We start from the raw sequence: 25,195 nt of genomic DNA, 5'->3' as shown, positions 1-25,195 counted from the left end.
GTCAAAGTCATGGTCCTCAGTTTACAACATCATACTTGGAAGTTTATGACGTTACAAATACAGGATTGACACTTTTGTTGACAGCTAGCCAATAGGATCAAATGAATTAAGCAACAAGCCATGTCCTTGAGAACTTTGGCTGTAAAGACGAAGACCGAGTGGGAGCCTTTCTCGCTGGAAGGAGCTAGCACTGCCCTCACAGGTGGTTAGCATATCAGAAATTTGTCATGAGCACTCTAAAAATAAATAGGAATGATCTTGTAGCTTTCTGACATACTTTTAATTATTTTTTTCAAGCATATTTTCTCTTTCCATGTCAGCTGCTCTGCACATTCAATTAGACACATGCATGATAGTTTTGACCTAGGCTGAGGGACCGAATGATAAATCAGCTTCTAAGGCCAGACACATAACTGGTGTAAGTGGACTTTACATTTATGCAATCAAGGGAGGTAAGCCAAATTTCTCCCAGCTATGGCCACCACAATATACTTCTCATGCAGCAGGATTCTCTGTAGCTGCAACTTTTATCATACATGGAATATTCCAACTGGTGGCAAAACACCTGTGGAGAGCATAACCTGTGTCTACCAGTGTGGCAGGTATTTAATAAGAGTAGTTTGAAGCCCTACAAAAATCTACAGAAAGTCCCTCAGCTGCAAGAAATCAACAAAATATTGCTAATTTGTTACTGTTTTAAAATCTAGATATGGGTCAGGGTCCCAATGGTTTTACTCTGTTCAAGAGAAATCATGTTCCTGCAGCTGCCGCCACTGACTTTTTGAAGGTATATAATTTTTCACTGTGTTTTAGAGAACCAGCAGATAATTTGGAAAAACGTAACATGCACTAGCTCGGAGGGTATTTTAGTAGTGCCAGGAATCTCCCTGGACAGCATCACCTACAGAACAAGAGGACACAGTCCAGCAGCGAGTGCAAACTCAACATCGGCTGGGCATGGAGACCAGCCTTGGGAACAGACCTTGGAAGGTTACAGTCTTGGAAGTTAGAGATTTATATGAGGGATTTTAAGCAAGGATGCTGGATCATTCATCGTTTGAAAATGTTTTGAAGTCACTGTCAACATGTTTCCCCTTATAGAGTTATTTCTATTAACAAGAAACATTAACCTATTTTGTCCTACAGGTCAAAACAAAAGAATTGTGAGACAGAGAACAATTTTATTTATCTTTCTAGAATGAATCACTCCACTCTGTTATTATTATTTCGAGGAACACAATTATGAGTTTTCTAGGAGAAAAAAAAATCTGAATATATTTAATTAGCCAAATAACTGCATAGCAAAAGGAAATAACAGCCTTTAGTTATGATCCCTACTTTAAAAGATAGAAAATCTACTTTATTTTTGGGAAGAGCTTTAATAGACTTTTTGGGGAGAAAACATAGAAATAACAATTTATTTTGATTAAAAAATATTCATTCAAACAAAAACATAACGAGTCAAATGCCTGTAGCTATTTCTAGCAGAAACAGTTTTGTTTTTATGGAAAAATTGCAAGCTGATGCTAAATCGTAGGTCACTGGCCCTATGACATTTTGAAGTTTTATTTGATGGCTTCAATGTAAAGCCAAGCGACAATGCTAGAGATAGGGAGTGGAGGAGGGCAAGATTTTAATTATTGGTTTAATTTGGATGCAGTAAAATTTAGCTGTGATTCCCTCACTGACAAAGGAAAATACCGTCCAGTTGCAGGACCACAACAAGGGTTTTTCTTCTCTGGCTACTGTGGCTTCTCTGGAACTGTGCTGGTCTAATCAGCAGAGAGTTATTGCTGTTTTCTGTCTGCTCTGGAGTGTCAGGAATTGGTCTGTATGTGGGAGGGTGTTTTTTAAACAGAATGGGTATTATTTTGAAAAGTGAAATGGGAACATATCCCTCCTTGCAAAAATGTCCTAAGTTCTTTGTTCCTTGAAAATAAATTCCAATTAACTTCTGAAATTAAGGCTGTGAATTCCTACATGACCGGCGGATTTTTAAATCTTTGACCTGAGAAGTCCTGCTCCACTCCTATGATCCTCCAAAGCTGAATTCACACAACAAACATCAGCTTTAAGATGTTTTTTTTTTTTAATGGTTCCATTTGAATGATGTATTTAGCAACCATTAGATATTGCTGCCAACCCCCCAGTGTCTTAGGCAATGTCACTGTCTCCATGATCTGCATGTGTGGCAGATGTGTCGAATGCATCAACATTTACAATGTGAGTCTCCTGTGGCCATGGGAGGTGCAGTGTGGGATGGGCTGTCCTCAGAGCCAGGGCTGACTTTCTTCTGTCTGCACGATGTCTAACTCACAGGAGGTTCTGAGCTGTGACTGGGTTCCAAAATGCTGTAAAACAGTATAGTATTAAAATAACATTGGTGTTTCATGCCCATGCTACAAAGAAGCATCTATTGCAAGGCTTAGGGGAAAAAAAAAAATACTAGGAAGGAGGTAAGGGAAGTGGCAGAAGGCGTTTTTCTACGTCACAGGCCACCCAGAGAATATGTCTGTGTGTTTCACTTGGTTATTTATCTTGCATTATGATATCTGACATATCAGAAAACATGAGTGACATTTGTGAGCCTGAAAGTAAAATGGCACTTGAAAATGATCCTTTGTGAAGGCTTATTTTTGTTTTGTTGCACATGAGACAAGTCAAGCAGACAGGTTTATTTTAGCTCTCTAACAAAATTTAGCGACTGGAGACAAACAATTGTTTGCTATTATCATTCCTGCCACCAAAATTCATTAGGTTCAGGAACATCAACTAAATCGCGTGCTGGAAGGGAGCACACAGCTACCTGCACTATTGCTGGAGACGTGACCCCTGGAGCCAGTGTAGAGTCCACATAGATCCAGGAGACTCCGTGGCCTGTTAAAAAGTAAAATATCTCAAACCGTAACCTTCCTGCAATTCATTGTAAGCGGGCCCTTTCTGCAGCTGCATGTTTCTGTCTGCAAAAGACCTCACTGTCTGTCTTGAACCTTGTATCCCGCTTAGCTTTCTAAGGTCTGCACTTCATCAAAAAGTAAACGCATTCTCCAACATGCTGGTATGTGGTTGTCAGCCTTAGAGAGGCAGGACGCTGATGGGTCGGGGTAGGTAGAGTTAAAAAGTGTCCCTTTAACATGAGTTAAACTGATTTTTATTTCTTCTGAGATCTCAGCTGTGGAGAAAGGAAGCTAGCTGGAAAAGTCAGCCTGGCCTCAGCAAAATAACCTGCTTTAGAAATGTAGGCCCAGATCCCTGCCATGTGTCTGACTCATGAAATGAATTTGAGTAAAAGAAAAGTGTTTAATGACTTTGCTGCCTTTTGTTCTCAAAAGTAGTCAGGGTCTTGTTCGGCTAATGACAACTGAAAAATGCAGATAGCTCCAGATGGTATTGTTTCCTTACGTGGCTGGGGTTTTTTCCAGATATTCAGTTTTCCATCACCTTGCATCAGAGAGGTGTGAAGCAACAGCAGCATAATTTGGATCTCAGTATATTAAAACCATGGAGAGTAGGGGTGCATTCATGTTTGTGGTGTCTGCAACCTCTGGGAAGCCGGTGGACTTGCTGAGCTGGAATCTATTGGAGTGAACCATTCTGAAATCCATGGAACATTTTCTTAATCTGTGTAAAATGAATATATAAAAGTAATCACTTAAAAGGAGCTCTATTTGTAGAGTGGCTAAAAATGATAAAGGACAAAGGTAATCTGGCATTAGAGTTTAGTGCTTCTGGAGAAGAGATTAAGAACTGGGTGATGCCAGCTCCTGCAGGACCAGGGGGGAATCAAGATGGAGTGTCCAAAGGGTGATTCAGACTCCTTAAGAATGGAGCCAAGATGGGGATGCACCATTTGCCCACAGAGATGTTCTGGAAATGTCCAGCTTGCCAGTAAGAGAGACAGTAATGTCTGCTGGAACAAGCAATGCGCTGACATCACAGGTCATGGTGGGATGCTGGGGCACTGTGGGGTGATATCCAACTGGAAACACTCATCAAGTTGTTCCTGTACAGGGCAGTGTCTGACACACATCCCTACACAGGATAACCTCCTGCTTTTATCCAAACATGCAGGTCAAATGGAAATACAGAAAGGAAGGCAGCAACTGGGACAAACAGGGAGATGGAACATGCTGAAGCCATCCATGGGTTAGTAGAAATCAAAGGTCAGCTTGTATATCAGGAGATGTTGGCCAAAAAACTTGTTTCCCCTAACAAAGCTAAATACTGTCCTCACTAACAATATCATGGCAGGGGTGGATTGTTTCCTTCAAGGAGACTTCAGTTTTAGTTATTTATATACACACATGCATACATGTAAATGTAAATATTTGTGTTTGAGTTGCACATAGACCAAAGAGATTTAAAATAATCAATCAATCAACAAAAAAATTAAAGAGGGCTTTCAGATTCTCACCAGTAGTCTTACCAAACCAAAGAACGTACAGGACACCAGGCTTTGTGAACAGCCCCTAGGAGTACCTCTACAATGTGTGGCTGATGCTTCATACTTAGGGCCAAGAATAGTTTAAAAAAAAACCAAAAAACAACAGTGCAAAATTTATATAGGCATCTCCATCACTCTGTAGATTACAACAAATACTCTGTGTTTGCCAGCAGCTGAGGCTGTGGAACAGCTATTAGCAGATGCTGACTGTATGATGATGACCACTGTAAGTGAATGCTTATTTAAGGGACGTTTTCAGGAAACTGCCTGCTCTTAGGAATGGTCTATAAGAGAAAATGCTCTTTACAAGATTTTTACATCTTGCTGGCTTGCCTTTTGCCATTTTACAGCAAAGGAAATGTTAATGTGTAATAGAATTAGCATTTAGGAGAAGCCTAGAATACTGTACTTTGTAATATAGCCCAATATTATTATTCAAGACAGGTCTCCTCACAGAGTAATTTAAGCCCCCCAAAATTACCCATCATTACACAGACAGTCCATTTAACATTCTGAAGCTAATCACACAACAACCTACCCTTTCAGAGGAGATACAAAACCTCACTTGGGTTTTAAGTTCTGATTACAAGATGAGGTTCCAATTGAGAATTTCAGCTGTAAACCAAATGACCTTCAATGACCGTAGACTGGAAAACCTGGTGACTAATCTAAATAGATTCCAGGCAGGGGGAAAAAAAACACCACCCAGCTCTTGTTTCTAGTCCTCTGCATTATTAGGGGAATGACAAAGACAAGCAGAATGTGAAAAAAGTCATGACTCCAGTGACCTTCATGTCTTTGCCCCAGAAAGGTCAGGAGTAATCAGCAAAACTTTAACCAGAGTTCAAATTAAGCCTTGCTGTCCTTAGAGTTGGTAAAATTAAATATTCTGTTCTTGTGCTCTGTAAACAGACACAGTAATTGGTGATGTTTCCCAGCATTGGCTATGAAGATGTATTGGCACAAGCTGAAATTCAGACAGTATTTCACATGGCATATGGCAGATATAACCAAATCCTGATTTCAGCTTGTAGTGCTGGAAATCACAATCACGTTCCTTAAAATGAGATCATTCCAGGATATGAGCACATACCAGAATGTCTAGGACATGATTTTACACTTTGTCATGCTTGTCATCCAAGGCAAAACACCTACTGTCAATATCTGGAAAAAAAATCCCATGACATGGAAAGGTATCAGGCAAGTGAAAGTCTGCAAGAGTAAGCCGTGTGAAAATAGAAAACACAGTGAGTAATCTAGAATAGAGCTCATGGGGACTTTCTGACCTTGGCCTGGAATGCTTTGTCCCTTTCGTACTTTTGCATGTCACAAGACTTATTTATTTATTTATTGAATATCCATCCTGATTAGAGCTGTAGGAATGACCATGTTAGGTCAGGCCACAGCATTTCCAGCATCATACCATTAGTGAGCAGAAGTTTAGAGAAAGTGTAAGGAATTAAGGAAGAAATAAACACATATTCTTGGAAAATTTCTCCTTCTTGCTCTTGATGATAACAAATTTCCTTATGCTTTACTATGTAGGAAGGTATAACCTCCCCAGTAGTATTTTTAGAAACCCTGGGTTTATACCTTGGGTGTTTCCTCCTTATTAATGTCCACATTAATATTTTTTCAGCTTTTGAATCCTGCTGAACATTTTACACAAATTATGGCTTCAGGAAACAATGCAATAGACTAATTTTGAGTGCAGTGAACATGCATATTTCTCAACATCTTTTTATTTTGTTTATTTTGTGCTCTGTAAACAGCCACACTTGTGTAGTTACCCATTCTGATTCAAAGGTTTGAATGCAGCACCTAGTGTTTTGCATGCTTCTCTTCAGTGAGTCTTCACAATAAGGATCCAAGTGGCCGGCAGTTCTTCACTTCCCATTTGGGAACCTCCTCACTGGGGGTTGGAAGCCAGCACATATAAGTATTGAAGTCTGTAATTGATTTTTATATATCGGTGTGTACTGGTGTCAACAGGCTTCTTTAACCCTGTAGGAAATATTAAAGACGAAAAGCAAGTTTCAAAATTAAGTAAAGGATCCATTAAAAGCTCTGTTCTCCTCTCCAGCAACTTAAAAATTATGGCACTTACCTTCAACTTTATAAGGCTCCTTCCTTCTTATGCATTCAGATACTGAGCTGCATTTCCTGTGTCTTGAAACGTAATGAGAGTGAACATCCTGTGCTTCACAGTATCAGTAAAATTGCAGCTGTCAATGCAGGACACCTGCAACATCCAGTTTTAGAGCTGTTGAAATGGTGACCAGCAACCCTGAAAAATGTGGAATTTGGGAAGAGTGAGAGATTCTGGTTCAGGATTCAAAATCAGTATGTGCACACTCTGCTTCCAGCCCTGCTGACTTCAGTGAGTGCACATGAGGTAAAATGTCATTTATCATGAATAAAGGTGACAAAGCCAACCTTTTGGGCATGCTCTACTGCTGTTAGTGTCTGCACATTCTGCAGACACATTTGGTAACCAAGACTTCCCCAGCAAAATGTTTTGTATGTTGGACAATAGGAAAAGTATTTCTACTTTTTCTTGCATGTATCTCTCTTGAAGGAGACGGTGAGAACAACTGAAATACAGCAGGGTAAAAGTGTGAGTAGCCATCAAGGGACAGGGAAAAAATACCTCCCTTTTTCCTTTGAGTTTTCACACTGCCTTTGTTTTCTGTAGGTGATGTAGGTGGTTTTGGACCAGAGAATATAACATGTATGTATATACATATATACACATATACTCTCTCTCTTTATATATATATTTTTATATATATATATGTATATAAAAATTTATATTTGCCCTGTTTGTTCAGAGGTAGCCATTGCAATATAAATACAACACCACTCAACACATTTTCCAAAATTATTTCAGGAAAGTGATTAGGTATTAACTAATACATCCTGTGATATAAAGATAATAAGCTCTGCGCAATGTCACTGCAGTTATAAGTATCAATATAGTATGAACCATTAAAAAAAAAAAAAAGAGCCATTTCATTAACATTTCTTATAATGCCACATGTAAATAGATCACAAGACCTGTAATAGGGAAAAGAATAAGATTAATTATTACTTAAAATGACATTTCCTTTAAAATACCAGAGTGAAGTTGTTAAGATCTTACTAAGGAGAGACAGACAAATGTTCCTAGAAATGAGATTACAAACTTTATCTGTCCTCTTTATCTTCCTCAATTTAGGAAGAAATTTAATATTGTTCTGCATCTACAACTGCATGCAGTCTTTGCCCAATGCATTATCCTATGCTGAAAGTATGTTTATGATGAAGTTCAAATATTCACAGAGAGATAAAAGATGCTCATACTTTAGCGGTGGCTTTAGTTCTCAGGAAACTAACCATGCACTTCTTACAGTTGAGAGCTATCAGTGCTAAATAATTTTGTTGTCACTGAAGATCATATTCTAGTACTGTCTAGGAAAAATAATGTAATCTCACCAGATGTAAATATTTAGCAAAAAATCAGGATTTAATTACATTTCATGATGAAATTATTTTAAACCCATTTTAGGACAGGAACTTCAGAACTGGGTAATGGCTAGATCCTAGAGTTTTATCCTTTTCTTATGTCCAGACATTGCAGAAACCAGAAACCATTACAACAGGACAAAAGATCACCATTACAGAGTTATTAGAAGGGGCAGGAACATCAGGAACCTGCTGGTGCTCTGTTTTTAAAAACAAATGACCCATTAATTCACAAAAACAACCCCATTACTGGAGTAACAAACTTAGTTTACGCAAATGTCCCTATCAACATTATTCAAGCCCAAACTTGATTTAATTTGGAAAAGGAATGAATAAAGCTTAGGGTAATGGCAACCTATTAGACCATGCAGACCTTAATAATGTATTTTAAAAAGTGTGCTGAGAGAGTGACACGGACATCAAAAGAGAAACCAAGAAAACGAACTGCAGAATAAAGGAGAAGCTCTGAAGTTGTACCAGAGAAGGCAGAAGGAGAAACACAGGCAGAAGGAGCATGTGCCTAACTATAAGTGAGAGAGAATTATCGCATTAATGTCTGTTTCCCTAAATAGTTTCAGTTTGTTTCTTTATTCTATTTTTACTGAATCTGATTTCTATTCAGGTTCAATTAATAATAATGAGCCTAAAATTAATTTGCATTATCATTTATAACGGATGCTTTGATCATGTATGTAGTTGGAACTATAATGCATATATTACCATATTATGCAAATTGCATTTTCAGCATCAGCTACATCTGTATATCATTTCTTCATGCCACAGTCCTGTCTATTGTTTCTTTGTGTACAGCCCTGTAGAAGGAGAATCTTGGGAGATACTACCAGAGGAAATACTGCTGCAGGTATGCCCTCCACTTATGTTCTCTCTCTAAACACCCAGTGTTAGCATCAGAGGGGGGAGAACTTTAACACAGACAGCTTGTTTGTGTCCTTTATGAAACTACTCTCCTACATTGAGCCCACACAAAAAGCCCAAGTACTATATTTTTTTTCATTCTTAACACAACTGTCTCTCAAGCAGAACTTGTAACTGCTTGCAGCATAAACCTGATAAGAATCTGACCTAAAAAAAGAAAGCTGAGACAGTGCCACGATGTACATAAAGATCTGATTTTCAGGTCAAACTCACGCATTCACAACACTGAACATGCTGGGAGAAATGTTGCACATCAATGGTTAATGGAGCCACTCAACTCTCCCTCAGCTGACTACTTTCTGCCACTGGCCAAATCTCCTATTGCACTGAGCAGGCCCCAGACTATTAATAGTTTACATTTTTATACTGCATTTCATCTCATGAGATACTCCCCTGCTTTACAAGTTGATACAGAAGCCATATAATGATTGTTTAATCTATTGCAGTGCTGAAACTTTGTGGTGAAACGCAGGAAAGATTTAGCAGTCCAGAAGAAGAGAGCTCTTTTGGAGAGGAAATGAAGACTATAGTGTCCACTTGAAACAAAGATGGGAGAATGTAATTTTTAAGCTTGGCATCTGGCCAGGCCACCCTTTACGGATATAATTACTGCAGTGGGATCTTTAATGATGAGCAAGGTGGACAGAACTTTGCTTTAACATGTCACCCAAAAATGCACTTGGGTCACACCTTGGATCTTCTCATCACACTGACTCATGGGCTGACAGGCAGATGAGATCCTCTTCATTCATTTCTTTCTCTTTTAGTTAGAGCCCTAAGTAACTCTCAAAAATGAATCAAACATCCAAACACTGTCAAGAGAAAATGTTGCACTGCTTCCAATTTCATGAAAAATTTTCATGAAAACCCGTCCCTCAAGCCAAGCTGAGGATCATATAAGTTTAGATTCTTCTTCCCACAGATAAATTACTTCAGAGTGGCCCTACAGGCTTGATTCTGCCTTCCAAAGAGATGATGGTGAAATTCCTCCCGTGAGGTCACTAGGCCCCCAAAGATGATTCATTTGGCCACTTCACTGTGCTTAGTCTGCCCGAGGAAAGGGAAGGGGATCAGTGGGACTGCCCTTTTTTCTTGCCAGCAAGCTGTTTGGTTGGATCATCCAGCCTTTTGAAACCTCTTTTCTAAGATCTGGATCTATTTGCACTGCTACTTTCTTTCCCAGGATATGCTGAGACCTGCTGTATGCACGATCTTTCAGGTGAAGAAATTTAGCTTGGTGTTATCTGGTGAATGACAAACATTGAATATTGTCAGACTGAGGTATTCCTGTGAGTCCTCAGTAGAGCGTTAATCTGATTAAATTCTGACAAATTGATAGACATTAAACAGAAGAGCATATTAATATTGTCAACAAAATTCAGTTCTTAGTCACTCAAATGCAAATGTCAGATGTTTGTTGCTCAATATACAATTAAAAGTGATCTGATCACCCTCCAAGCAGAGAGCTGACAAAAACATGGGGTGAGGAAAGCTTTTTGGTTTATCTTCTTCATATAGGAAGATGCTGATAAGAGGGAAGAATCATTTTAGTTCTGCATAGATAAAAAGATCACTCTTGGCAGAATAGATTAATGTACCTGTCTATACAAGCATAGAGGAAGAATGAAGAAGGGAAATAGATTAGGATTCTGCTGCACATGGGACAATCAAATATGATCTTTGGATTGGCAACTGGACTAATGATAATCACTGTAATAAACCAGGGCCTTCATATCTATGATATGCAGTATTAGCTAAAAGAGAGTTGCTTCTTGGCAATAATGAGCTGGATTCTACATCACTCATCACCTTGTGTGATTATTGTGGTGAGTTCAAAAGAAATCCATTGTGCTACCAATCAGATTTTTTTTTTCATGTTGTGTTTTTCTTGCACAGGCATAATGGCTACTCAAAGAGTAGACAATGAAGAACTAGGCTTAAAATATTTATTTTCTGTGTAAGAATAAGGAAATATAAGAGATCTAATGGATGAGTGCAATAGCTTGGACAAGATCTGTTATTTAAAGCTGAGGTACTTATACGTTGCCAGAGCCAACCCTGTGGTTAAATAACGCCAAGAAAGAAAGAAAAATGGATAAAAAAAGGAATATGGCTTAATACCAAATAATACTTTTTCTTCTTTCATAATGATTTATTAGCAGTTGTGTTAGTAAAAGCATGCACAGCAATATTGAATAATATTAAGACAAGTAAGCTGCAACAAACTTAATAATTTAAAACTTAAAACATCTGATCAAGAAGCATCTTAAATGTAAGATGACTTTTTTTTATTGGCCAAAATTGTTTTGGCTGACTTTTTTCCTAAAGTACTGTGGCTATTCATATCTGAAGTGAGGATAATCAAAGTAAATTAGGAAAATAACCTAGCTCTGTGGTAACAAGACTTTCTGATGAGCTTTAAGAACTGTTTTTTTAGGACAATATTTTGTCTATATTGTCAAAATGGATTAACATTATAACACAACAGAGCCTGTCAATTGAAAGAAGAGGAGATGTTAGCACAAAGATACTTGTGACAATTAATATTATGTTTTGGGTTAGACTATGAAAGCAAGAAAATATCACAAGCTCATTAGCTCATCTCTTCATTTATGTTTTTCTAGCACAGGACACAAGCAGGTGCAGAGATGTTTGCCTTTTTTTTTTTTTTTTTTTTCTTCTCCTATAGTTAGATTGTGGACAGGAATTTTAGTCTTGAGAATAGAAATTGTTAGATTTGTGACTTTATTTCTTTAAGGGGAATTTTTCTGCCTAACTCTTACCACATGCATTATATTAGGCTTTAAAGTTAGTGTGGCATTTATCTGCTAGCGCTGAACTGGGAATGGAGGGTAAAGGAGTTGCCCACATATTTCTATAACCATCTGTTTTCTAGTGTTACTATGTAAATAAAAGTTACTCTGTGAACATGAATAGTCTTGGGCTCACTTGTTTGTCTTCCAGCCCAAAACTACAAAGGGAATTTCCTCCCAGGGAAGTAGCAACAAAGGTTTGGTTATTTCCACAATATGGTATATGCTGAACACGCCAATATACGAAAGATACCTTAGTTAGAGCTGAACATTTCCAGGGAGTTTCACTGTTATTGTGTCAGTCGCAATAGAGTAAAGCCAGGGCAGAGACCTCAGTCCTAAAAATCCTTCTAAATGTTCTTGAGTGGTCAAGTCCCAACAGCTACCAATAATGTTCTGAAGAAACTTGATCCAGGAATAAAAAATAAACAGTCTTGCATTTCAAAACATCACAAGCCTTGAGCTGAACAAAACAGAAGCTGGGAAAGAATGCTCACTCACCCTATGGCCATGCTCTGAAGGACTTCAGTGTCCTCATGTCTGTGAGGGTTTTACCTTCAGAGATGATTTGAATCCCTGGAAAGACGTACCTGTGACTGAAGTGATCCGAGACATAAATATGACAGACAAAATATGGCATGCAGTATAACCCTCAATACCCTCTACATAAATTAGAAACTGTGTGAGTCCATGGAGTTTAAAGAACTTCTCACACGTTTTCAGCTCTTGCTGCTTATAAACCACAGCAAATACCAAGCAGGGAAGTTTTCTGTACTCACCAACTGCTTCTTCCTGAGTGGCCACCTGAAATTGTAACAGTATCAAAAGCATCCTAAATGCTTAATGCATCACCATGCTATGCCAGAAGGCTAACCAAAAAAATCAGCTTTCCCTCCTGCCTCAATGTGGGAAGAAAACAGTACAAACTATAAGGAGGAAGGCCAAGGTAGTGGGAAGTCTGATCAGTGTGTCAAGTGGGGCTTAATGTTAGTGAGAAGAGTCACCACACAAAATGCAGCCCCACTTTTCTGGACATTTAACCAAAAAAACTGCACAAACACTTTGGCATCTGATCTGCAAGAGCTAGCACATCTGTAATTTTCCAGTGACATAAAACCAGTTAGCACCAGCTGAAATACATTAGCAGCTTCAGTAATTAGTAGGCATTGCCATTTCTTGTCAGTTCTACGGGCTATATCCTCAGCTGGCGTAAATCAATGACACTCTGGGTGCTGGAACTGTATTACTTTACTCACCTTGAAATAGTTATGCATACTAATTACTGCCTTGCCCATTACTGCTCTTGTCAATTCAGACACCTGATTTACACCAGGTGAGTTTGTTCCATATATTTAGAAGTTTCTGCACATTCCTTCAAGAATCTGTAGTGTCAAATAAACTTTCCAAATAAGCCAGGCACATGCTTTCCATTATCTATCAAATCGGTGCTCAGTGAAGTGACACCATAGCACATAAATCATCACTGCAATTATTAAATCAAGCTGAGTTTGTATTGTGCTTCTTCCACTGTTGGGTAGAATTAACCAGGGGAGAATTAACCAGGGGAGAACAGGCATGTCAGGACTTCTGGGATGGAAGAAGGAGTTAAAAGCCCCACCCAAGCTCTCACAACCTAACCTTTGGAGCATGCAGCTGATAATGCGAAACAGAACATAATGCCCCAGAGGAGATACATCTGGAGGTCAGCTCAGTCAGCTACTGTGGAACTGTTCCAACAAAGCAATCAAATATCTAGAAAAACCTATTTAAAAAAAAAAAAAAATCACATCTTTAGTATATAGACATCCAATCTGAACTAGATGAGGGTAGAGAAGCCTGATTTCATTTTCATATCCCTGTCAGGCAACCTAAGAGCTGAGTTTTCTCTCCACAAACACGAAGTGAGGTCTTTAACTGCAGCTTATTAAGGCTCAGTTTGTCTAACCCAAGCATAATAAATTCATGTGTCAAGATCGAATTTGATTGTTCATCAGAGAAAAATGAGACAAGATAATCCACTTTGCTGGAAACGTAATGCTTTAGGAATGTTACAAACTACTGCAAATGTTTAACTCCCCGTGCCTCATGGGTGGTTATATAACAAAACACCCATTCAGGGGCTGATTCTTATCTCTTGCTTGCATAAGGCCATGTCTAGACAAGGATTTGAAGGTGTGTTGTTCGAAAGTGTTCACAGAGTGGTCTAGTTGGCAGATCAGGAAGCCTCCCCTTTCCTCCCCCTCCCCCATTTCCCAAACTTTCATGCATGTGGAGTGGGTGAAGTGTGGGTCCCTCTCCCTCAATTTTTGGTTCAATTAATTTAGCAGCTGACAGTGGTGATTTGTCCACCCTGGAGTCAGAATGTGACTTCAGAGGGTTGAGGGACCAAAGAGTCATCTCCCTGCCCACCTCTAAACTAGAGCTTTCAAAAGGTCTAAGGATTTGCATGTCTAGGGCTTTTCCGCATTATTTCCATATATCCACCTACATGCTGCAAAGATGACATACATGGGTATCCCATAGGTTTGGATGGTACTTTGCCTTTGTAAACCAGTACTAGAGTTAAAGAATGATGTTCCAGTGATGGTTAACTCTTTGACAGTATTCCCTTTACAGGAGAATCCTTCCAGTGCTGATTTCCTCTTCCATTGTACCTACCCACGTATAATATTTTTGTTTCTTTACTACCCCATTTCCAATGAACTTGAGTCAGCCATCCACTCCTACCCCACATACACCTCATGTTTTTGGGAGAAGTATTCAGTGGAAAAGCAGGAAAATTTACACAAAGGTCTCTATAATGTGTGAACTTGGTGGCTAAGAATCCATCCCACACAATTTTTTTTTTAAAGCGTTGCATTAAATTTACAGTCTGTGGTTCCTCCCTCTCTGATTTTCCCCCTTTTATATCAACAGCAGCAGTATATGGCAGTGGTGAGAATCTTTACAGAGACCTGCCCACCACGTGCCCATCTGTGGCTTGCTCTGTGCAATGTTATTACTCTCACAAGCAAGTTCTAAGAGCAGCAACATTTTCAACACTCACTTTTTGCATATTTTTTCTTCTCTTATTTTTTTTTTTCTTAAACACACCTAAGTATTTAAAATTTACTTTTGTAGATTATTATATTGTTACTTTAAGTTTCAGGTGTACCTCAGAGGATTCATGAAAAATGACTATTTTATTTATAGCTCTTACTCTGCTACAGTTCTAAGACTTATAAAGACACATGTACAGTCGATGAAGATTAAAAAAAAAAAAAAAAGTCTATGTAAATGTAAAGTTTTTCCTTTTATAATCACAGTAAATTAATTACGTTTTCACATTTATAAAACAAGAAGTAGGGAGAAAAAAAAAAAAAGGACTGGGTAAAGTTTAAGCTACATTCAGAGGGAAATCAGGTAAGAGATCAAACTGCTGATGAGAAATATGAGAAATCCTGCCCTGCTAAAAAACCTGGGAAGGTAATTATTTTCCAAGGGCCAGGAATTTGCCCTTTGTTTTTTTAAAAAATGAAATGCACACAGATATGTCATATTCATACATATTTGGTTTTCTTCTGCAATAGCATAACAATGGCCAGGCAAGTTGTGATAGTTCTCTTTGTAATGGAGTTTTCTATAGGCACACATTTTAAATCTGGTTTGATAACCAATGGTTTACAGTGTCATTAGGAAGGCTGAGACCATGAGGTAACTTTTAAGAAATGTGGTCTGCTGCCATATCTGGAACATATCAGCTCTCAGTAGAAATATATTTTTAATAAAGAGAACTGCTTTAGAGGTTTCTCTCTTGATATAGGTCTAAGTTCAGCAAGCTACGTTCAATCACCCAGCCGACTTCTAGCCTTCCAGTACACAATAGGGTTTTAGTGTTTAAAGTTAGGTGCAATGTTTAAAGTTAGGTTAAAGTTTGAGTATGGTACTGAATAGGAGTCAGAGCGAAAACATCTTTCATTTAAGATGAAAATTCCTGCTTTAAATTTTCTTCCTTGAACTCTGGCTCCAATTTGTGAATGCAGCGGTGATGTTCAGGTTTCTGTGTGGAGCCCAGCAGGAACGTCAGCAGTTCTGCTTCACTGCCGAGTATCAATAGTGCTCAGAGATCAGAGCTCAGAGCCAGCACTTAGGAGGGGCAACCTTGTCAGTCAGCACTTGACTGCTTTGCTCTGTTCTTGACCAGCCCATGCAATTCACATCGCCCTCAAGGTAAGATGAGTGGGTGGATCATGGAAGTGTACAAACAGCCTTCAGGATAATAATTCAACTCCTCTCCTTTTACCTTGAAGCTGTATATTTCCACACACAATCAAAGTCCATAAGACAATATTCAATTTAAAGAGGTGTTCGGACTAGGATGGGTTGTACTTAAGAAGCAGAGAGCAGTCTGCCTTTTATAAATAATGCAGTGGCTTGTGGTTGCAAGACAAGCCCTGGATTTGCAGACAAATGATGCAGAATTCCTGGCCTGTCCTCAGGCTACTGTAAGTGAAAGCTCATGAAGTGACTGAGCAGATGAAGAGGTAGGTGCTACTGCTGAGTCTATACTCTCCCAAGGGCTGCTTCTGGCCTTGCCAAACCAGTGTTAGATTGGGAATGGGCTGCAGCAGAGTCTCTGCTGCCCTTGCATTAATAGGTGGAGAGAGCTGGGCTCTTGTGTGCCAGAAATGGGGCCTTTCCAGTGAGGAATCTGCAAGGCTTGATACAGCCCTCCCTCTGAACTGGAATTTCAAACTTTCTGACCTTCAGCACAAGAAAAGTCAGAAGATAACCAATATACACTAGAAGACCTCTACATTAAAGATTTCTCAACTCTGTCTCCCTAACTTTTGGAAGTACTTAAAGGAAAAATATCACCACTTGTCACAACTTTTGTGTTTCCTTTTCAGTTGCAGAAGCTGACAAACACTTAAGAGTTGCTGGCTAGAAGTGAGTAACTACTTCAATGTGGTGCAACACTCTACAAAAAGATCACCTCAAATCTGATTCTGCCTGTCACTTACCAGTTGTGTTGCTCGTCTCACCCTGGCTGTGTGTCTTCACTGTCCGTGTCCCTGAGCTGTCTATTGACATGTCAACAGATAGGACAGAAGGAAAATACGGAGAAAAAAAAATCCTACAGCCAATAACAACTCAGTCCATTATGCAACTGCTAAAATATTTATGAGATGTTTAATGTGCTTTTTAAAAAAATAATAATATTAAAGAACTCATGTGTAATTAAATGTGATATGGAAACTATGCTGTTTGCTAGAGCTATTGACTTCACTATTCTCATTCTCCCAAACTTGATATAAAATTAATCATTAATTCTCAAGCCAGTAACTTTTTCACCAATGCAAGCCCTGGTTGTTTAGGTCTGAGTCAGTAAGATATTTACACCTCAACAACATAGATTTATTTCGTCATAAGTAATTCAACTCAAAATGTGACTTCTTTCTAATAAAATTGCCTGCATTTTTGAGCTACATCACAGCCAAAGATGAATGCTCAAAAGCTTTTTACCAGTCCTACAGTTGATATAAATTGTCTGTTCTCATTACACTAACTTGTCTTAGCAAATTGTGAGCCCAAATCCTCAGCAGGCACAACCAGAGCCCACAGAGCTGCACAACTTGGATCTGTGGTGGATGTAGCCTCTTCCTATAGATTTCCTGCTTGAATAAACTGTTGTGTATTGAGAATAGTAGGCATAATCCAAGTTACTCTGGGGACTAGAGCTCACAGGAGGTTTATCTAGTATTAACAGTTATTTGACCTTTCTTGGCAGAGCAAGAAGAAAATGCTCTTTTACATACTCTTATGCAAACCTCTTAAATATTAAATGAGCTGTGCACAGAACTTTTCTTGTGTGAAGGACCAGTAATACTTTGGACCTCTCTTGAAATCTGGGTCACTTTGACCTTGTGTAAATGAAATCTTGCATTTCACCAATTTTTCACATGCTTGTTCTGTCTTGAGCAAAACCTCGGAATCAAATAAGCACCAGCTTCAATGTGGAGGATGATTAACTTAAGGAGTACTTGGCTTCTTCTTCAAGAAGGTTAACATGACCTTGAATGGCAGGAGAATGTTACAGATTTGTATTGTTGAATCTTTTGCGGATTGTTATAACAAGTTCACATACAAACCATATTTTTGAGCCTTAACAAAGAGACATTTCTCTCACACTGGTTTTTTTGAGATTATTAGTCCATCTACAAACTGAAAAGAATCAGTCAGTTGGCTCTTTTCGACCTTACTGATACTCAGCCAAATTCACGCACGTATTTCCCATTTGCTTCAGCAAGAGTTTTGTCGATGGCAGTGCCGTAAATTCTACCTCCACCTTCTCTCTAACTGGCAGCAACATCAAATGCAAAAGGATGTCCTTGGAAAATCAAGAAACCAGGAAGTGAAAATGCACAGCTAAATTCAGTTCTCCACTGTACATACAGCTGTCTATTCATTTCTTTTAGCCTATTCCACATCAGGGCTCTGTTCTTCCCTTTTTAAAGTCATCAGTAAAAATCATGTTAACATGAATGAGGCAAAATTAAGCATATAAGTAAAAGTGAAATCAAAGCTTATCTGAAGAATTCCCACTTAGGACTTACAGCTTGACACAGTGATCACTGAAGCATTTCTAAAGGTCATTGTCTGATATGATCTTTTCATAATTGTTAGTAAAATGAAGACATCTTTATTCTGCTCTGCTTACTAGCAGTGCTTATATAAAACATGGATTATTCACAGTGCCTTTCCTTTTGAAAATGGGCATTTTTAATTTCTTTAAGGGAGAAATAAGGCACATCCAGTATGAATCAAACTGAAAACAACTGGTTGAGTTTTATGTGCCAGCCAAACAGTGCCACTTGTAGTTTCTGGTTGTAATTTGTATAGAAGGTCTATTTTGAACAGCAGTGCCATCAGTTTAGGGGGAAAAGAATCCCAGAAGTTAAATCCTATTGATAATGAAACAATTCTAAATCATGGCAATGTTCTTAATTCTATGTCAATAGTCAATAATCATTCTAGTCACGGGTGCATACTTGTAACTCTTCCTTGAGGAAAAACACTCTCTTGTTGTAGCACTGGGAAAAAGATGCTTCTTGATAAAGCTGTGTATAAGTGCAATGTCCTTTCAGCTGAGAAAAGCAGTCAGATTCTTTCAATCCACACCTATTTAACTTCTGATAAGCACCTTCATCACATTTTTTTCTAACCTCATTTGTATACTGCTGAATTCCTCATTAGAGTGAAAATGAAAGTACACTTTCTTAAGCTGACTTTAAGAAAACCACCTCCTTGACCTGGATATATCAGAATGTTTACCACAGTTGATAGTCTGTCTAAATTCTTGTGGATGTTGTTGTTGAGCATATTTATGTAAAAATAATATTGATAAGCACTGGTTATAGCTGAGATCCCCACTGTGCACTAAAAATCTCTCTAAGATGATGAAAGCCCTCTGTTAGAATTTGTAAGAGTGTAAAAACTTTTCCTAAGAGAAATACATATACTAAGAAGAAAAATCAAGTGATAGAAAAGAAAAAAAAGAAATAAATTATTAGAAGGAAAATAAGACAATGAATCCATCTGGTCTATGGGAATGCTAGGAAGAGAAATAAAACCTCTGCAGTTTGTTTATTCAGACTGACTAAGCTTCAAGCCAGTGAGTAGATTCAGTGAAGTCAACAACACAACTCATATCATCACACTAAAGCATTTACATAAATCCATTGCAGGACTGATTAATCTTGCATGTTTCAGGAGGTGTTCTAGTGCTCTCAAGACAAATTATCTGAAACTATAACAGATGGGTAGATAAATCAGAGGTAGAGATCTAGGTACAATTTTGTGTGTCTCGTGAAAATTTACATGTAATCAAGCTGACTTTTCAAGTTAAAGTTATTCAAATGTTAATACAAACATTCTGTGTAAAAAATGCATTTACAGTTCTATGTAGGGGCTACCTGATAAGAGGATATGTGATTAAAATGGGCCTGTTGACAGGTAAGATTCTACCACAGTCACTGTCTGAAAGGTTTTTATTTATTTCTGCTTTCAGATGTGAGTTTTCAGGCCAATTCTCAGGGGAAAAGTAACAGTTTTAAGAAGCAGATTCATTGTTTTCAACAATTTATTTTAAATTCTTATGAGAATAAACATGTTGGATCTGGAAGCATGTTAACATGACTGCAAGTTTGAGCAGCTTTAGGAAATTTTGCCCATGTTAGAATTTTCATTTCACTACCGCAAGCCTAATTTCTTCTGGTACAAAAATGAAAGGAGTTTGGGCACCTTGATTTGAAGCCTGCAATAAGGTGTGTTGGAATAAGTAGGTAATGATTTCTACATGCAATTGGAAGGACTAACTTTTTTGCAACCAATATTCACTTCATTTGCCTGCAAAGAGTATAAAGATGAATCATTTACAAATATTCCTTCATTGAAAGGATTGCTAGCAGCTTTCAGTTTGAAAACAAGAGTTTTGTTGTTGTTTTTTTCAAGAAAATGTGTGTTCTGATAGGATTCCGCATCAATAAAGATCATCTGGATCTTTTAGGAGATTAATTCACGTAGTTTAGCCAGTTAGCAGCTGTTTGGATTTTGTGATTTTTTTTCACAGCCAGTAGCCAAGACAGCAAAACTGTCTCTTTTTTTGTCTTCCACTAGATTGATGGAATAAGGCTCTGCACATGCGCATGCTCACAGGTGTCTGCCTGGGGGATGCTTCTGTTGGTTTTCCTGGAGTGAAATATCAAAGGTATGAGTGGATGTGGGACTGGAGCCTAAAGGATTCTGGGAACTCTCATTTGAATGAAAAATAATATGTCTTATACAGTTCTTTTCTCGGAAGTACCTCAGTTTTTCTAGCTTTAACATGTCACCTCCAGCTGCTCTAGCACCCTCACTTTTTGTTATTAGGAAGGTTGCAATCCAGAATTAAACAGCTGAGCACAGAACTTTTTTTTTTTTTTTTTTTTTTTTTTTTTTTTTTTTTTTTTTTTTTTTTTTTCCCCAAAAGTAGGCAGGGGGTTGTTTAAAAGAAACAGAAGAAGCAGCAAAGAGATGGGGCATTAATGGATGGAAAATTGGGCTGCAGATACTGCCCTGCAGAAACAAAGGGCTCTGTGCAAGAATTCCCTCCTTTAGCATGTGATAGACCTTCTGACCTGGGATCACAATGGCTCACAGACAGAAACAAGAGAGGAAGCAAGAAATCTCGTCATTTCTTTTCCCCGTGGGATAAACAGCATTTTATTCTACCGTTAACCCTGGCGGGAGACACCGCCACTTAGCAAACAAATCTATATTAAGTGCACTTGCTGGAATAATTTACGGCATCATTTGTTCCAGAAAATGACACTAATAATATATTGCTGAATTCAGAAAATGGAATTTGACATGAATACAGCCTTCTGAGTAGTAAAATCATCTTTCCTTAATCATCATCCCTTATTAAGGAATTCCCTGTTTTCCTGTCCCCAAAGAGAAGGAAAATACCATTGTTCTCCTACAGTATCCTTTTTTAACTCACAGACAAGCTACTTTTGGCACTCTGGCTCTAACCATACATGACTCTACAGAAAGCAAGAACAATACTCCTGCAATTTCACAATCCTTTTTTGAGAAAAGCAAAAGCTCCACTCCACTGTCCAGAGATCACTTTATCTGAAGAAATAAGGATTCATATGCACAGCTTTCACCAATGGAGACCACTGCAGGTGTTTCCTTCTCGTATCAAATAGTATTTTTGTTAACCAATGAAAATGGAAATTGTCACATCAAAAATGCGTGGGTCTTTTTCAGAGTATCCTTAGAATTAATGTCTTCTGGTTGCTTCTTTCTCCAGTTTCCAGATATGCCTGTGTAACTTAACTTTCATGTAATCTGTCAGGAGTTTATTCGGGAAATAGAGATGTCCTGCTGGCCAAATCTGTTTTTGTAATGGTAACCCTGCAGGCTGTATGCTACTAGCACAGTTTTTATGCCAAGAAGTTCCTGCATTAAATGGGGGAGGTTAAAAGTCAGCCCTGCCTTGCAGCTGCTTTTAGTGAGTTTTGGCAAAGGTTCACCAGTCTGTCCATAAATGTATGGTGTCATTGCTATATAGGAATATTAATCAATTATTAATTAATTAATTAATATTAATCAATTATCTGCCACAGAACTGTCTTGCATTGATTTTGACAGGAACTGCAGACAGGATCACATGTTCCCATAATTTCTCGCTTTTTTAGTAAAGCAGCTGTAAACATTAATTTAAGTTTATTTTAAGAATTAATTTCCACAGTGAATATTCTTTCAGCAGAGGGTAAGAAAATGACCCAGGTTTTGCTTCTTCTCCACAAACTCCTTTTATGAATAGTATAAGGTGGTACCAACTATCTCTCTCTGGTTTGGAAGGTTTAGATTTTTTTGTTCTTTAAATAATGTCCAGCTGCAGTAAGAGTTTCATAAGATGCACAGATACAAGGAGATAAAATGCAAAAACAGTGTATGCTTTTTGTGTATGGCAGATTTACAGAAGATGCTGTGCTTTCCCACTTCAAAATGGAGAGAACATAAGATAAACATGAGATTTTTTTACAAGGAAAGAAAGTCACTGGTGATTTTCAGGTCTATGCTTTTAACGCATGGCAAATATTCTTTTGTTCTACTGTCTCACTTAAATTCTTGGAAGTACCTCAGGAAAACTCCAGTTATCCTCATGGATATAGGAACACAGGGGTCTTGATATAGATAGCTTGAGCAGCACCTCGCTGATACCTAAAGCAGCCAAGTGAAGTCACCACCCAGCTGTCACTTTCTTGAGAGTGAGAGGAAGAGGAAAGGTTTCATGAGGAGCTATATTCACCTCATGTTTCTAAGAAAGCTATAGTAGAATGTCATGTTCAGCAGGTGGCAGTGATATAGTGTGAGTATAAATGGACACAGTTTTCAGAATATAGGGAGCTGAAGTCCTGTGTCCATTGGAGGACATGTGGTTGCTGAGATACAGAAATGATCAAGGACACAGTAATATGTAGATAGAGAAATTAGACAGTCTGCTTCTGTCTTTAAAGAAAAGATAAATTTTGTGCCATCATCTGAACACCCAGGTTCCAAAACCACCAATTTTCTCCTTTTGTTGTCTAACATGATCAAATACAATATTATTTTGAAGCCTAGTGTGTATCATAACACTTACGTGCTTGACATATATATGTAGAATTTACGTATTTCTTTCCAACCATTTTAAAAAACTCAAAACTTTCAACACCTCTTCTATTCTTCTTATTCTTATTGTTATTATTATTGATTTAATCTTGTGATCTCATAAACCAGTAATTTTGGTCATGTACAAATTGATAGTCCCTGACAGGAGTGACTTATATTTTAATTGGATGGTTCTTGTCTTGTGGAAAAAAAAAAATATATATATTTATGCTCCAACATCACCATCCTTCTTTTAGCTTACCAGTAACATCCTACTAAGACATGCCAAAATGATTTTCAAATAGTGCTGAATCAGCCATTGCTCTTCAACAGCCATTCTTGCAGCAGATCCAACCTGCACTATGCCAGCAGCCTGCTTTTCTTTCCTCAGGATTTGAAAGAAGGTAACACAGGTTAGGGCAAGTCCTGTTGCCTCTTTACACAAGGTGGAAAAGAACAGAACCACATTCAACAGCAAAGTAAGAGCAGAGAAATCCCATCAAGAGGAGTTGAGAGATGGGAGACCTGACTGCAGCTGGTGCTGACTGAAACATCTGCTTGAAGAGGGAAAAAATGTGTGCTAGGTTCAGCTTGTACCTTAATCCAGTGAAAACAGTATTTAGCCTGTATGGATGCAGAAAGGAGAGGTCCTTGTGTTCTGGAAACCTTTCATGAAGAAACTTATGCCCTTGAAAATAAAAGGGAACTCGAGTCTGTGTCCTTCGATATCGACCTCTTTCCATTTCAGATGACAGTGAGCCCTCCTTGTTTTGTGTTCTGTAACAGAACTCAATTACATGTAAGGACAATAGATCTGTTTTCAAAATTAAATGTATTACCTGTAATAAGAAGCTTTCTGTTCTTTGAGCAGAGAAAGTTAATAGATTCTTCCGATGTCCTGTCCCTTGTTGAGGCCACAGTCTAGTAGTGCTGTCTGGTTGGGGCAGAACAAAAGGTTAAGCCTTCCTCAGTATCTCTGTTCTTGTGTAGAGACCAAAAATTGGTGCTGCTTTTGGATGAAAATGCTGCAAATGAGATTTTGCCTGAGAACAGATCTTAACTTTAACCTAGTCTCTAGAACAGAGGCTGACTCTCTGCTGCCCTGTTTTACCTTCTCATAACCTGTTTTATGATCTTCTTAAAACAGGAATTTAATTTTGAAAGGTTTTTCTGGTCACATTGTCATACTCTTTGTTCCTAATTCATTGTACTATTTATTCTTAATTTGCTTTATCAGTCTTGCCATGAATCAGGAATTACCATTGCATCAATCTGTAATTATAAAGACAGGACTTTGATTAGGCATTTGTCCCTGTGATATGTATAACACTGTATTAAGCATCTCAGAGAAGTATATTAATCTTAACTGGTTGGAACAATGGTTCCACCATCTTGTGTATCAATGCAACTTTGATACTTTTTTTAAATGAAAAACAAAGATAGATGGTTTTAACAGTGTTTCGTTAGCCATACAATCATAATGCTAATTTGCAGCTGATTATAAACTTTTATTAACTGAACAAAAATTGAAGTTTTCTGACCAAAAAGGGTTGGTTTTTTTTTTACCTGTAAGACTGACCTGGTCAAGAAAATAAATAAATGGAAAGATGGACTTAGTGCAAACATTTATCATGTCCTCAGATGACGCGTCAGTTTCCAAACCTTCATATATACCAGTATTTAGCAAATTAAATATTTAATCTTTCTATTGTGGAAGAAGATGGGGCATAGCAAGTACTCCTTCCACTCATACTTGCTTAAAGTTATCTGCTGCAAAGGATTAGCTGCTGTATTCAACAATAATGAAGCACTTGTTTTCAAACAAAGAGGTTAATTGGCTTTGTACAAAATATGCTTATATAGCATATTTTACTAATATTGCTTTTGTGAAGGCTCATTGCAAAGGAATTTAAAATTGCCTTTTATTACCATTTTTACAATAACCTGTCCTTGACCAAAAATTATGCTTAGAGAGCCCATGCTAGCATGTCATTACAACTTCTTAACTAGTCATTGGCAGCCTCAGTCCTGTTGTTATGCTCCAAATGTGTTTTGGGTTGGTTTTTTTTGTTTTTTTTTTTTTGTTTTTTTTGTCATCACTGTCATGGCAGCAATGACGACCTTCCACTTGCTTAGACTGTGAGCACAACAGATTATAAACAGGGCTCTGTTTCTCACTGACATAAAAAGTTTTTGCATCACTTTAAGAAAGATGTGTGTCTCATTAGGTACTTATGTAAAATATAAATAAAGACACACATTATATATCTGCTTGCCAACTGAAAACATGTTATTGCAACTTCTATTTAATATT

The 25,195-nt window shown here is 38.0% G+C and overlaps 1 long non-coding RNA gene across 5 annotated transcripts; it reads right to left on the bottom strand.

Moving 5' to 3' along the window:
- Window positions 1-1,840: 1,840 nt before the first annotated feature.
- LOC120748873 (uncharacterized) lies at window positions 1,841-12,817 on the bottom strand. 5 transcript variants are annotated; one of them, XR_005699444.2, is made up of 6 exons: window positions 12,477-12,811; window positions 12,199-12,293; window positions 6,552-6,731; window positions 6,266-6,448; window positions 3,403-3,621; window positions 1,841-2,351 (listed from the first exon to the last, which is right to left on the bottom strand). It is a non-coding gene; the product is annotated as an uncharacterized LOC120748873 (long non-coding RNA). The 5 variants fall into 5 exon arrangements; XR_005699445.2 differs by lacking the exon at window positions 3,403-3,621 and having other exon boundaries at window positions 1,846-2,351; window positions 12,477-12,810; XR_005699443.2 differs by lacking the exon at window positions 1,841-2,351 and having other exon boundaries at window positions 2,986-3,621; window positions 12,477-12,810.
- Between the last annotated feature and the right edge of the window lie 12,378 nt (window positions 12,818-25,195).

Source organism: Hirundo rustica, chromosome 2, assembly GCF_015227805.2.
Source record: "Hirundo rustica isolate bHirRus1 chromosome 2, bHirRus1.pri.v3, whole genome shotgun sequence".
NCBI lineage: Eukaryota > Metazoa > Chordata > Aves > Passeriformes > Hirundinidae > Hirundo > Hirundo rustica.
This window is presented reverse-complemented; position numbering and strand designations above follow the sequence as displayed.